The sequence below is a fragment of the Temnothorax nylanderi genome, unplaced genomic scaffold (assembly GCF_030848795.1).
Source record: "Temnothorax nylanderi isolate EJ_2023f unplaced genomic scaffold, tnyl_v1.0 TNYL_tig0007_pilon, whole genome shotgun sequence".
Classification (NCBI taxonomy): domain Eukaryota; kingdom Metazoa; phylum Arthropoda; class Insecta; order Hymenoptera; family Formicidae; genus Temnothorax; species Temnothorax nylanderi.
The window spans coordinates 420,648-435,863 of NW_027249069.1; the positions used below are offsets into that span (position 1 = coordinate 420,648).

The 15,216-nt window shown below is 39.1% G+C and overlaps 1 protein-coding gene across 5 annotated transcripts in view; it reads left to right on the top strand.

Annotated features, from left to right (window-relative positions):
• LOC139780221 (TWiK family of potassium channels protein 7) overlaps positions 1–15,216 on the top strand; it is a 203,389-nt gene that overhangs the window by 148,818 nt on the left and 39,355 nt on the right. The window lies entirely within an intron of this gene.

The following is a 15,216-nucleotide window of genomic DNA, read 5'->3' on the forward strand; positions in this document are numbered from 1 at the left end:
CTTTCTTACTTTAAACATTAGGATTCAATATTTTTAGATAAACCATTAGCAAATTTAGTTTCTTCTCATTCGATCGCTTTTTCGTTATTTGTGGAGAAAAATACGTTCAAGAAGTTTTATTGAAATTTCGTAAAAACTTAGTTACATTACAATTCACGTAAACCAAAAGAAATATTCCGTAATTAAATGAGCTCTCTTCGCTAAAGCAAAGTGGCTATGATCGACTATTATATTCCGCGATTTGAAATCATCGTTTACGAAACGAAAATAAAAAGACAAAGATAATATAGCGAGCATCAATTTTTAAGATAAACAGAAGTCCGTCGTTAATGTGTAATGGCTGTGCGAATGTAAATATATTGTCCATCTCAGGACTATAGGTTTCCTTCATTCTTCAACAATTTCATTGCTTTCGACTTAGCGGCACTGGAAGCGAATGACGTCACGTCCAGTCGTTTACTCTAGTTATTACTGAAATAGATTGGTACTTCATGAGTCGGTGGATATTTAAAAAAGGAAGAAAGTAATGGTTGGGGATGTCAAGCGGCTTATCGAATTATCGATACGATACATATTTATACCATTTTTAATGCTTTTAACTACTTCGGTAGATTTCTCGAAATTGCCTTTGATATCACTGACACGTATACCATTTGTCATGTTCGAGTTTATTTCTGATCATGATTTATTTTTCTTACTTCACACAAGTGGTCCGTGAGAATAAATAATTTGAAAATAGTTTAATAAACATATTATAGATAGATATTAAATAAAATATATCTCTATATATTGTTACCGTAATTTTATAAACATCTTTTATAATACAGGATATAATTATAAAATAAATTAGAATATTATATATCATTAATTACAATTTTAACAGCATATTTTTAAAACAAAAATATTGCGTGGGAAACATTACATTTTTCAAGTATAAAAATTATCATTGAATATAGCATTTATTTTTATTCTATGTAGTTCCTCTGTGCTTGGTCTACTGAATGCACCATCCATTTCAAACTCCCTTTAATTTCACGCTTTGCGTGCACAGGTACAGAAAACATTCAATGACTACGGAACTCCACAGATACCCCTCTTTCACCAGGATGGTTTAATCATATGCTACGCCACAGCCGGATTCTCGGAAATTAATATTTCGTAACTCACATCGGCTCCCGTGTTTATAGGCGGAAGGCTAGGCGATTGATCGTCGGCCACGAAATACGTAAAATCCCGTGGGTCGTGTGATGTAGCATTAGCAATTTTCGCCGACAATGTTATATAGAGCGGGTGTAATACGCATCCGCACACGGAGATTTAATCGCGGCGAGGAACACGCGCGTGTCCCATGAATTTTAATATAAATTTTAGCGCGCATGTTTTTCGTCTATCGTCTACGGCAAATAGGGCGCCGGCCGCCGGGACCGCCCTCGTCATTACCGAGGAGAGAAGATCGGTTTTATAGTTATTACTATACGTAGGTAATTCGAAAATGATATTATTTCTGACATTAGAAGCGACGATTCATTCAATCTTGCTCGAGTGTCGACTGTCGAGGTGTTTCCTATCGTAATTTGTTGCACAACTGTGACCTCGCGCAACACTATACCTACCGACGACTTCCTATGCCACCATCGTCAGCAACAGGATCGATAATGGTACTGTTCCCAACAGGAAAACGGCATAGAAAATTAATCTGATCTGGCGAAGTTCGCTGCCATCTTGCCCTAAACTGACCATTTCTACTTCATCCGCGTTGCGTCATTCTAAATAAAACATTTGTCCTACTATCGTTCTTTTTTTTTGCTCACAGACACGGACGTACGATTGCCTGTCGTTGGTATATGGTTTCCTTTTTTCTTGATTTTTTCCACATCGTATAGCGGTTAATTACGGGAAGTATTCCGGTACTTTTTATCGGCTTGTCCGAGTACGAAAATATTGTTCAGCGAGTCAACTACGTGCCGGTAGTCAAAAAACTTCGTACCGGCATAATACTAAGCGGATGCTATCGTTCGTAACTTTCTGCGAGCAAAAAATAAGCAAACATATCAACCGGAGAAATGAGAGGGAAACTTTTTTGTCGCTATGTATATGTTTCTACGTATTCGACCACGAGCCGTAAAATCAACTCGAATGAAGTTTTAATTGGAGTACGTAAGCATTAAAATAAAGCTTTAGTGGATTAATTAACTTTTTTGTACGTTCCGCACAAAGCTAATTTTATCGCTATGTCTAATCTATTTACGCTTTAATTACCTATCCTCTATTAAATAAACTGCTTTTGAGATTAATTTGATGGAAAAAATTATGCCAGTGCAATTTCTAAATTTCATTTATACTTATTGACAAAAATAGATTTTGCTTGTAAAAAAAAACAGAATTTTTGGGCGCGTTTGCTTCCTCTTGGACGAGAGGAGTGGAAATTTTAGCAAAACAACGATGTTCTATTGAGAATGCGCAAACACATCATGGAGATGAGTAAACAACTCCCGGCTCCGGTGAACGGAACTGTCTTCTTTTAGAACAACACTTTCTCCCATCTATTCATTGCGTTTTGTCGGTTTATCATTTAAATTACGATTGAATTTTGATACGAAATTTTTCCCAACCTTTATCATTCTTAAAGAATTGGATAAAGATTTAAAAGGATAGGCAGAAATAATATCTTTGGCTATTGCCTCTTGAAAATTACATTAAAATAATTTAATAGAAGTTAAAATAAAGCGCACAAAATTTCCAGAAAATTGCAAACGAGAAAGCAATTATACGTACGTATTTCACGTTTCGTCAGTTTTTTATGCCAATTACTGTGAAAACAGAAAATTGTTGTGATCATTATTAATTAAAACAATACGCCGTTACGTTTTAATATTTCGAAAATTACGCAAACATATTACAGTAAAAATTTATTAAACTTCGATCTTGCATTAAAATTGTATCACGTTTCCAAAATTTAGCAATGCGTGGAAAACTGATTTTTTAAAAGAAATTTTTGCCAAATTATTAGTAGATATGTATTAATTTTATTTATTCTGTAATTGTGCTTTAATTACAAAGAATAATTTTATAAAAGCTTTCTTATGTAGACGCAAATTAGATCGCTATTATTATCGCTTTCAAGACTTTCTTATTGTATAAGTGAGTTTACAAAATGAATGTTGTTTATACAAATTCACAATATGTACGTATCGTTATGAAAAGAAACGACGAAATTATACAAAGAGCAAAAAGAATTACTTATTTTAAATTCACTTTAGTGAGATGCTCTCGAAGGGCAAAACTGCTTTGCGGAAGTAACAAACTTTGCGCAGACATTCAATGTTTTAGAGAACCTTAACTCCCTTTGATTTTATATTCTTCGAGTCTGCGTTAGACGGCCCGTAGGACTCCTCCGCTTTTCTATTTTATCCGCTGTACACCTCTCGCTGTACGACTCTATTCCTGCCTCAGTTGCGCATAATCCAGTTTACGTATCGCAAGAGACGAATCATCCGTTTGCATTTCACGATATGAGGTCGCATGAATATTTGGCCGTCTGCCTCTCCGCAGGCAAGAGTTACGTATTCAGAAAATAGTTCGAGCACCATCGCGGCTGGACGGGGACCAAGAAGTAACACGACTCTCCAGGAAACTGGACTATATCCTCTAAAGAGACTACTCGCTTCATCTACTTACGTATCCTAATCCGCGATATCCTCAATACGAATTTACATATAGCCGTCTCTCTAGCGCGTCGCTTCCGCTTGACTTGCAACGATGCCTGTCATTTATGGCGAATCGATTCCTATTGTGAAAGCAGGACTACGATGTAGGAAAATGTGTTTGTCTACTTCAATTCAAATCTCTGTGAGAGGTATTTCCATTGATATGTTATTCGGATCAGCCGTACGAAATGAAATTTTAAGGGAAGATGAATTTTGAGATTGTACGTATCTTATACATAAACGGATACCACACGCAAAGAGGTATGCTAAAACATTTTTCTATTTTTTTTTTCGAGATTTACACTGGCTCAGCTGAAGCAATACAGATGTGTGTGTGTGTGTGTGTGTGTGTGTGTGTGTGTGTGTGTGTGTGTGTGTGTGTGTGTGTGTGTGTGTGTGTGTGTGGAGAGTTCCATTAATCATCTCGAATGATTACTCTCGCAGCGTTCACTGATGTTTTCACGCGCACACCACGAGAATCTATGTACTCGTTGCGGTATACGAGACAGTAAGTTTCATTTCATAACGACACGATGCTCTCTGTGTTGCCAGTTTCATGCCACTATCTTTTTCTCATGTATCCTCTTTATCTTCCCGTTGCGCAGTAGTCGCAACTTTAGGTGGACCGGGAAGAGCAGACACGATTTTGCGACCGTCTTAATGACGGTGGAATGAAGGAGGTGGTGAATTTTAATCAGAGGATCCCCGTCGCCCTAATGGATTGCCAGGCGCGAAGGGACGCCGACTAATCACAATTTGTCGCTCGTTTCAGTAGTGGTGCCCACCCAATTGGCATAGCTTGCTCTGTTTATAGTCTAAACTCGAATTAATTTTACATCGGTTTATCTAATTTATCGTCGTTATTTTATCTTCGTTAATTCGATCGATTACCAGAACTGCGTAAAGGTATAAATATATGGAAACAATGTTCCCCTATTCTAGCTATATAAATATTATTATGTATTTTTATAAACATTAAAAATGAATGTACCGTTCTGTTTTATATATATGTCGAAATTATTTATTTCTTATATTATTATTTCGCCGCGTTTCATCAAAATGTAAAAAATTCACAAACTTTTATAAATTTGCTTAAAAGAATTTTGTACTAAGTATTGAATGTGAAAACAAATGCAGGAATGTTTTAAAATAATTTTAGCTTCAACTAATAACGGCGCTTGTTCAAGCTCGCTGCCATTATTACAAGCTTCGAACTTGTAAGTGTAAGGATTAATCGAAACCGGGGATAAGAACAGGCGGAGTGAAGAGGCGGAACGTGCGCGCGGAGTTCGAAAAAGTAGTAAGGAAGTCCCGGAGTGGCAAAGGGCGCACCTACCACCACGTCCTCGCATCGTACGAGATTCGAATCACGCTTGTCTCCTCCCTCGTTTTCTCTCGTATTTTTCTCCTTCTTAGCGCGCTACTCGTTTCGCCTTTCGTCTTTCGGGCACGTCAACCTTCTTTCAGACATCCTCCATCGTCTTCTTTACCTCTTTCGCCACTACGCCGTGAAATTGCTATTTTCATTTTCTATTTTCACCGGCTTTCGCAAACGAACCGATCGAATCACGACCGCACACTGTTGACCACCCGTTCTATTCCGAATCCGGCTTGCTTTAACTTGTATGTTTTATTTCGTTAAGTAATTGCATTAATGAATACATAGTACAAACAAAACAAACGTATAATTTCTGATACATTTCTGATATATATATAATGTATAATACATTGATCTAATTAAATCCAACAACAAACTAAAAGAGTGGAAATATCTTGAATAAAGAGAAGGAATGTTTTTTGAAAAATATATTCAAGATATTATGTAACGTTAATTATCATGAAAACAAAACGAACAGGAAAGTTTCATGTTCAATAGTCAATAGCATTGTAATACTATGATCGTATCTATCGTGACGATCAGAACACATATGAAGTATGAAATGCCACTTGAACAGGAAATGGTAATCACCGTCAGAATTTCGATCGTCGATTTTCGAAAGTCAATAATCATTGTCGTAACTTAGTTTACTAGTGACGCTTTTGTAAAGTTCCGATTGAAAGTTAGGCTTGCGATTATTAATAGGAAACGGTCATATTAATCGATTCCTCCACAATGGATATATCCAGCTTGGATTTGTCCGTGAAGTACACATACGAATGAAGCGAAATTTGAGTTGAATTGGCTTTGCAGATTTCACTGACTCTGCATTCCATTCCATCCTACGTTTTCTGATACAGTTAGCGTACAATACACGGAGATTCAAACAACTCGAATACGTCTTGTGTATATAATTTTTAATTTTAATTTCTACATCAAACGTCTAACTTACCTTTTTCGAAACTTGGTGTTAATTGGCATTCCCGCGATGAGAAATAAAGTGCGATCGGCTTATTCTCCTAATCGAAGAAACCCTATTCGATGACTTTGCAGAGTTCCTTTTCGATACTGTAAAGTTAACGAGAAACTTTCCTCGCGAGGGAATGCGGATGCCTCGCGCCGCGCCGCGCCGCGGAGATCGACTTATACAAAACTGCAGCTCATTACCGCGAATCCGATAGCCCGTCATTGGCGAAGTGAAAAGGGAAATAATGAGAGAAACAGTCTAGCCGGCGCGCGGGAGATGTTGTCACTTTTATTTTCCATCGCATTTTCCCCGAGAGAAATAGCGGCGCGGTTCCCTTACACAGCAATGGCAACGATAGTGTATACCCCCAGACGTCGACGTCGAATGCCACGGGAAGATGGATATCCTCTTTTTCTCTCCGCGCACCGAACTCCACCGCGGAAATGGTAATATATACGAATGATCGATCGTCGCTGGAGTGGAATCGGGCACGCCTTTGGGATATATTTTTTAATCTCGTTGCGGTACGTTTCCCTTTTTCTCTCCGCCACGGCCGTAGATAACATTTCGATTGTATTTACATCTTTTCTTGACGATTCATAAATTAGGAAGCTACCCCTGAAGCGCGGGATTATATATGAGGAAATTACAAACGGAGAGATAATTCTGCGAATAAAAGCGGATCTCGACTGTCGGACGACGGATTTCGACTGTCGGAGGAAATCCGTAGTAAATCCCAAGTTTTGCGTAATCATTTATTTCTTGACATCATTTATTTTCGTATTGCTTCGTGCTACTTTCGTGGATATCAGCGGAACTGCGCTACCAGTTGAAGATATTTTAATCTTTCTTTCTCGCGCCCCGTTTTCTTCCAAGTACTTACGGCGTGCATGGCGAAAGATAACTTTGTAAATGGTCTTTATATACATTATGATATAATATATCAAAGAAGATATGTTATACAATTCACGTGTCTTATTTATTTAACTTTCATAAAATATAGACAGTCTAATAATCGATTTTTTGTTCGCTCACTTTATTTTATAAAAGTTTATTCCTTGAAGATGGATTTTGTAAAAAAGCCCGAGAGACGCAATTATCCAATTATCCATTCCGACTTTAATATATACACTATGTTCGTGTAAAGAAGCGAGCAGAAATTCGCAAGAACGATAGAAAGAAAGCGGAAAGCGAGAAAACTCGCGGCTGATTAATGCGTCACGCCTTTAACGGGAAAACAGAGAACCCGCGCAGACGCAGTATCCTCGTCCGTAGCTTCCTCCGGCGCAGCGAATATCTAATTACACTTGGAAATTATTTTTCCCCTCGAAAAGTAACGACCTAGTTACGCTGTTATTATTAATGTCTGAGTTGCACGGGCGAGAACGACTTTCGAGCTATCGCACGGGCCCCGTAAGACAGCATTTGTCTTCAAGATTATACGCTCGTTTCTCGCAACGTCCTTTTTTTTCCCCCGTAACGCATCGAATAATGCAGCCGCTTATGAATGAAGAACTTATGAATATCGTGCAATAAATTACGATTAACACTCTACAATACAGTCGCCCTTTTATCACCACTCAGCACACAAATTTAGCCTGAAATCCGTACCTTTAACAAGTGATAAATTCACTTTTTAATTTTAGATTAGTTACTTTAATTTAATCATTCTAATTTTAAAAGTGACATAATTACTTTTGCGGTAATAGCCCTTTTAGTAGCCTTTTATCAGTGAAACGTTAAGCATATACATATATTTTGCTATGTTCTTAATATAAAATTAGGAAAATTCATGCGTAAAGCGTATATCTTGCCCTAAAAATTCTAATCGCGTTTAAAACGATCATGCATATGCAGCCGCGAGCGTATTACGTATTCTTTTACTTGTTCCACACACGTACACAGAAAAATTTCGGAATAATCTTCTCAATAAAAACTTCACCGCTTAATCCTACGTGTATCCACCTCGCGTGAACGTATCTTGCAGCCTACGACGGCTCGTGTTAATCCTTTTTAAATCCATTTACGACGATGCGGCCGCATAAATTCATAAATAATGAGGAAATACGCTGAGCGAGATAGGAACGAAGCGGAACGACAGAAAGCAGAAGCGTGGACCCCAGCACGCGCCTGCATACGTTTCCCGCTGCACACGTTGCTGCTTACAAAGACACGGCTACCTGGCATCTATAAATCTAAAGCCGACGCTTGAGAGAGATAACGTGCAACGCGGACGAAAATTTCGGACATTAAGTAGCGGACAAAAATGGATTTTTCATGTTCTACCTGCTTCACACACACATGCGGCAACGTGGATAAAAATATTAAGGGTTTCCTGCCCGGTGTTTCCCGGTCGAGTTTCAAATTTAGTCGAAATTTATGCGCGGATTGCATTTATCGGTCGTATAAGATCCACTGTGGCGGACAATATAAAGGGATATAAGCGTGGTAAATTATTTAACTTTGAATCGCACTATTATATTAGTGATTTAATCACAGCTGTTATATGGTCGCGGATTAAAACGACTCGGATTAAAGCGTGCGCGATAACGGAATATAGAATCATGTCCATTTGACTCAGCGGTCTTTGTTTATTCAGCGTTCGATTAGTAATTGCTTTCAGCATAAATATTTTCTCGGGCAGCTTTTACGATGTAACGCGCGTCTCCTGGGTATTTTTTAAATTTGCTTTCACAACAAGGTATGCTGCACAACAAGGTATCCGTTAATATATAAGCATGGCCATTCCACCTTATAACACGCGTTAACGCGTCTGGACAATGCTAATTTCGCCGCTTGTCGCCCGCAGCACGGGCGTGTCAAACAATTTTAATTGCATGATTGTTGCCTTTAATTATCTAGCCTCGTCACCTCGGGTTGCAGCAGCGACAACTCGGCGATGAGGATAAATTAAACCTCGCCGCTGTGAATAAATACGTTTACTCGACGTTGTATCATCACCGCAGTCAATCAAGACCCTTATCCAGGCTGTCGTTGCAATCACTCACCTTCTTGGCCGGTACGTCCGATTACACCGCGCGAGGAAACTCCAAGAAACACAACGGTTTGCTCTGCTTACTTGACCCGAAACCACTTTGGAAGCGATTTCAAACGTAAAGTGTGTACGAACAGTGGCCATTCGCGTGTTAGCTCTACCAACTCGCGGCGAGTCGTGGCGAGTGTCGCCCCTCGAAACTCTCACGAGTCCGAAGTTGAAACACGAGACAAGCATTCGGGTGACGACGGTCGTCGTCAAGCAGTTGAAAATAGAACGTACCTAGGAGTAATTAAACCCGCTAATGCAAATGGATCGCGGGCGACGGCGAAACGGAAGGGGGGAATGGAACGGCGAACGAAGAGAGCGGAGATAGAGGATGCCGTTCTCCGGGCAAGGCGTCGTCATTGCCTCTCTCCGTGAGCGCTAGCGCACGCTCTTCGCGCGCGCGGCTGCGGCACCGCTGGAAATATAGGCGAAATATGCTAAGAGCTAACCGGGAGCGCTCGCGGTCTTAGCATAACAACGTCCTGACATTCGGCGCAAAACTTCTGAATATGCACGAGACGCTCGGAATTAAAACGAGATCCACCTTCGCGCTCCACGCGGCGCCCCTTCGAGGCCGACGTCGCGGTCGTATCTCCATTTACTTCCGAGCGACCGTACCACCGAGCGAGTAAGATATCGAGGAATATCGGCGGGGAACATCTCTCCGGAGAGTTTGTTAACAACACGCTCGCATTCAATCTCGATGGACGGGCTCGAGGACTAAGAGCGAAGTCGTTAACGATCCGCATTGCGTGCGAGCCCGAGTTTCCATTCATTTGTTGTTGGGATTTCGGAACGGGATGGTGAGGCGAGTTAAAGCTCGCCGTCCGCTGCTCCGAATCGCTACGAAAAATGGTAGAACGGTGTGCACACCGACGACGCGACGGTAATGCTGTGGAAATGTTACCGTGTGTCTGTATTGTCTTTTTGTTGCAACCAGTTGCCTCGAGTTGCGATATATATCGGATTATATTTATCGAGGTTGAAGAATGTACAGAGAACTCCATTTTTTCGTTAGTCTTGTCATAAAGTGCTCTCATCTACATCAAGAACACTTTAAACTTTTGTGAAAAGATGTAAGTTACCAGTAACACGATATCGCTATTGATCACGTTTGCTCGCTCAACTTTCTGTCAGTATTATGTCCCATTTTACGTATATCATGGTAGAGCGTGCCTCTTCAAGAAGTTAACTTCTTGTGATAACAGACTCGGATAGTTTGAGACCACCGAATTAGCACGTATCCCGTTGTATTTGCATTCCGTTTATCTCCCCTTGTCTCGGCTCCGCGGACCTAGAAGAGGTATGGATAAGGTGGTAAAATTATACGCGTCTTAATCTAAGCCGAAGAAGCCAAAGAGGCTGCGGCTGTGTAACGTTGGACTGTGGGCCATTAACATGGCAATGGCGGTTGTTATGGTGGTCCCGGCTGCACGGTCGAACGACAACTTTGTCCCTGACGACGAGTACCTACGGCCGCCGAGAACGAAGAAGTTGTATACCCAGGAGAATACATTAAGCGTAATCTCTCCCTCCGTCCCGGAAAATCACCTCGTGCGCCGCGGTAAGAGCGACAGGGTTGACTACTTCCTAGTTTATAAGCGAGATACAAGCGAGCCTTTCCGTGTACATCGATTGTACACGTGCATTATGATTATGTCAGGCAACAATATTAACCACGTTGTTGCGTCAAGGTTGGTATAGAGATAGCGCACAATCGACATTAAAACATTCATACATTGGAAATGACATTAATCCCTTCCGCAAATAACTTATTAATGGGATAAAAAGAACGTTAATAATTATACAAGAGAGGAAATACGCATGATACATTAATAACGGTACGCTCGTACACGGTGAAATTAATTTTATCTTACTGCGTCGGGGTAAATTTTCGCGCGATATACGCGCAAATCCTCGTATCGATTATAGGCAGGCTCAGAGTAAACCGAAAGAGTATGGTCGTGTACATGCAATCAGCTTAAATAATCATAAAATTCTCGATATATAAAGCGCGTCGCGTCGCAATTTGCCAGCTATGCGATAAAACGATAGAAGCGTAAAATACAGTTATTGCTCACAATAATACAGGGTGAGTCATTTAACTTGATTCACATTTAACCTATTCTAAATTACTCGTAAACTGTTTATTTCATTAAAAAAATTTATTTCGAACATAAGTTGCGTGCTATTAAAGGGGGCATATAATATAGTAATCTATTTTTTTTTTGCTACCTCGCTTTTTTATCGAGATATGAAAGTCTATTTTTTAACTGGAATTATATTATTTCTTTTAAATAATATGATCTCTTTAGTAATTCCACATATAAACCTATTAAGGTAAATTTGTAAAAAAAATTAATTGTTTGAGAGATATTTTTAATACTATTTTGGTATATATTTTGACATAAAATATAAAATATCTTGAAAAATATATTTATTTTTTGGGAAAGAAATAAAATGGGCTAATGAACTGAGCTAGTTCTTAGTGTACTTATTTTGTATTATAATCTAAATGAATCTAAACAATGAGATACGGCATACATTTCTTTCTCATTATTCTTCCCCAACAGTCTCATTTACGAAGTAACATCCACAGGATACACACGCATATTTCTTTCTCCTGTGGGAATTGTCTGTCTGATTTTCAAGTACGATTGTCATTTTTTCCTTTCATTCGTAACGCGTTAAATTTAGCCATAATAAATATTAATCTATATGACTCTAAATTCAAAGTCTTATTTGCTTTTGACTCAAACATTTGTCTAGAATTTCAACGTAATTTGGATTTTTTCCGACCTTTTCCAGTTTTTGTCTGTAACAAAATTTGACATGGCAATTACCATTTGTTCGTCTCAATACGTTGAAGATGATCTTATTACGGATCATCTTCACTCTTTGCGTTTTCTTTACAGTAATTGATTTATCTCATTATTTTATGCATAAGTATTAAAGTACAATAATAAAATAATAGTTTATGAGATATTTTATACGTCAAAATATGCCAGAATAAAGTGTAAAATATTTCACAAACTATTGGTTTTTTATAACTTGACCTTAATACTTTAATATGCGAAATGATTAGAGAATCTATTATGTAAAAAAAAATCCGAAAACGTCATTAAAAAAATAGCAGTTACCTTCATATCTTGATGAAAAAGCGAGATAGCAAAAAACAGTTTACTATATTATATGCTTCCTTTAATAGCATGCAACTCTTGTTTGAAATATTTTTTCATGAAACAGTTTACGAGCAATTTAGGCTAATCCAATTAAGTGACTCACCCTGTACATCGGTATCTCTGTTAGAGCGCGATAATGAGATTGCAAAGTTCATTGTCCCATTTCGAACCGATTATAATCGATGTCGGATATAAGACAACAACGTACTATCGCTACCATGCACGTGGCGATAGTAGCCCGTTGAGCGAGTGAAGTTTTTCCGTGTCCGATCTCATCCTGTGTGTGTCACTATAAAACAAAACGGAAAAAAAAAACGAAAACGGATGATCGGAGCTATAGAGGGATGGAGACCTGGACATTTTTGCGCCGATGAAACTCGTCCGCCGGCACGCATATTTTGCATCGAGAAATTATTATCATCCATTCAATCTGCAATTTACCGACGGCCCATGAAAACACGCGTTGGAGGCAAAGCCATTGAAAGTTGCGGCGATAAAAATCGAATGTTGTTTAAAAATATACATCTAGTATACCCATCCGTTGACTTTGCAATGTGTATACTATACATTATATATGTGTGTGTGCGTGTGTATATGGCATAGAGCTTCCTTTCCAGCAATTCGCGTGAAAATTGATCGCGCGTGTTCGCGTAACCGCGTAGCCACGCTCCAAATGAGCCAATCCACCAATGACGCGACGCTGTTGATGCACAACGAACATTAAAAAAAGAATTAACGAGCTCTCGGAACGAGAAGCCGTTCTTGTATTCCCCTGCCGTAGATCGTTCCGACGATTAAAAAGCTCACTTTTATTGGCGTCCTATCGCCGGTTTACGCGCGCTCGTGGAACGCACCTGACGGGAAGTGCATTACCGCCCGCGAGAACGGGGGATGTCAGGATCTGAAATAATTTCGCGTTTTCGACGGTGCTCGCAACATTGATAAAAATTTATTCTTCTTGCCGTGTTTCACGATCGGCATATCGAAGCGACGACATCTGGTTCATCGAGCTTAGATTGGGCTACTTTTAATGCGGATTTATCGAAGTGCATCATTTACGTTCCGTCGAAACGTTGCACGTCAATTATATAATTCTAGAAAATATAATATTTTGATATAATCGAAATTTGTTATTATTTTAATTAAAATTATTAAAAATTAATTTTGCAATTCTATAGAACTACTTATAATATAAAATTAGAATATAGAGCTCATTATTCGAAATACAAATTCAAAATCGATTCATAGATGAATGAATTTCTTTGATATGATATTGAAGCGCCAACATATTATTTTCTAGCACTGATCCTCCCAATGATTAGCTTAAAAACATTTTTTTTTGTTAAAAAAATTCTCTTAAATACAAGCACAGAATATACACACAAGACAACTTTAAACGTTTTCATTGATCCCTCGCGGTTGAACGGACAGATGCGGCTCGCGGCTTTCGCCACGCTGTGTTTACTCCCAATTCATTTCCCGGGCCGCAACAATCGACAGAAGTGTCAGGGCGACGCCGTCAATAGAGGGAAAATCGAATGCGGCCAGTGGACCCGATAAAGTTCCGCGAAACGCTTCCTTAATGCGGAGGTATAGCGCCTGTTGGAAGCTATATCGGAGAGCTCAGTTGGAAATAAACTCAACCCCTTTTTCACAAGTTGTAGTAGCAGTAACCCTCTGGATACCCTTTTTAACCCCCTGGTGGCCGTCATTTCCACCCCTCGCGCCATAGCCACGCCACTTATGTGGCCGTTCTTATATCCACCAAATTCCACGGAATGGTCTGCCACAAATAGAAATGGCGACGGTGCTGCGTGATCTTGCGACGCAGTTATATCCTTCGATACGTGAGGCGGAAGCTAGTGTGAAAGGGTAAAGAAGAAAGTACAAATGACATAGCAACGGTGTAAGGGAGAAAGCGTTGCATCGACGGGGTAAATATGGACTTCATAGATGTGAGAATAATTCGAGGCACGTACCACCGATGGATTCGCATGGATAAGTCGGATCCCGTAATTACCTGTCCGATACAAAATCGATGTCAAAGAAAGACTGGCAAGAGAGGAAACGTGATCGAAAACGCGACTGGGCCGGGGCGTGTAGGGAAAACAGGGGATGGAGGCGATGGAGCTGCGATTTATTATTCCGACACTCGCGCACGCTGCTTTTACGATCCACCATATTTCTTGCCGTGAAGATTACCGAAGTGTTAGGATTCGAAAGATTGATAGCGCTAAGTATTGTTTGGCGAAAACAGAGAGGAACCAACGTAATACTTTCGATGCGCGCGCTACGCCAATAATCGTGTGTTTCGTCGGCGGTTAATTATTCGATAAAACCTACTCATGTTATCTTTGCCTCCTTGATCATGTTGGTTGTGATCCGAGGTAATGTTCCAATAAATTAATTGCTATTTTATTAAATAGGAACGAATAAATATAATTGCAAGTTTTTGCTTTTTTTCATGAATTTGCAGACTCTGATCTCACCTGAAAATAAAATAATGAAAATGTGATTAAAAAACAATATCGTAACGCAACAAATGAAATAAATTGAAAATATACGAGCAATCGTATAACGATGGGGATGTACAATTTCAAATGTACATTCCCTGAAGCAATGATCCTGGAAAAAGTACACGTTCGGAGGGAAAACTTTTTCCGAAGTTTTAAAACGCATTTCACAATCAATTTAACCTTCTACTGATAGGGTTCTATCTAACATCGAGGGTTGTACGTGATCGATAGTCTCGTTTTTAAAGCCAAAATTATACGAAGATCTCTTGATAGTTTAATATGTAAAAATAATTAATTTTAAATTATAGATTGATGAAATTTTTTTAAAACTAGTTTTAAAATATATAATTGACACCGTTAAATATAAAATCGTCCGACAAATTCATCGTTTGATTAATTTCATATAACTTTAATTATGTGCTA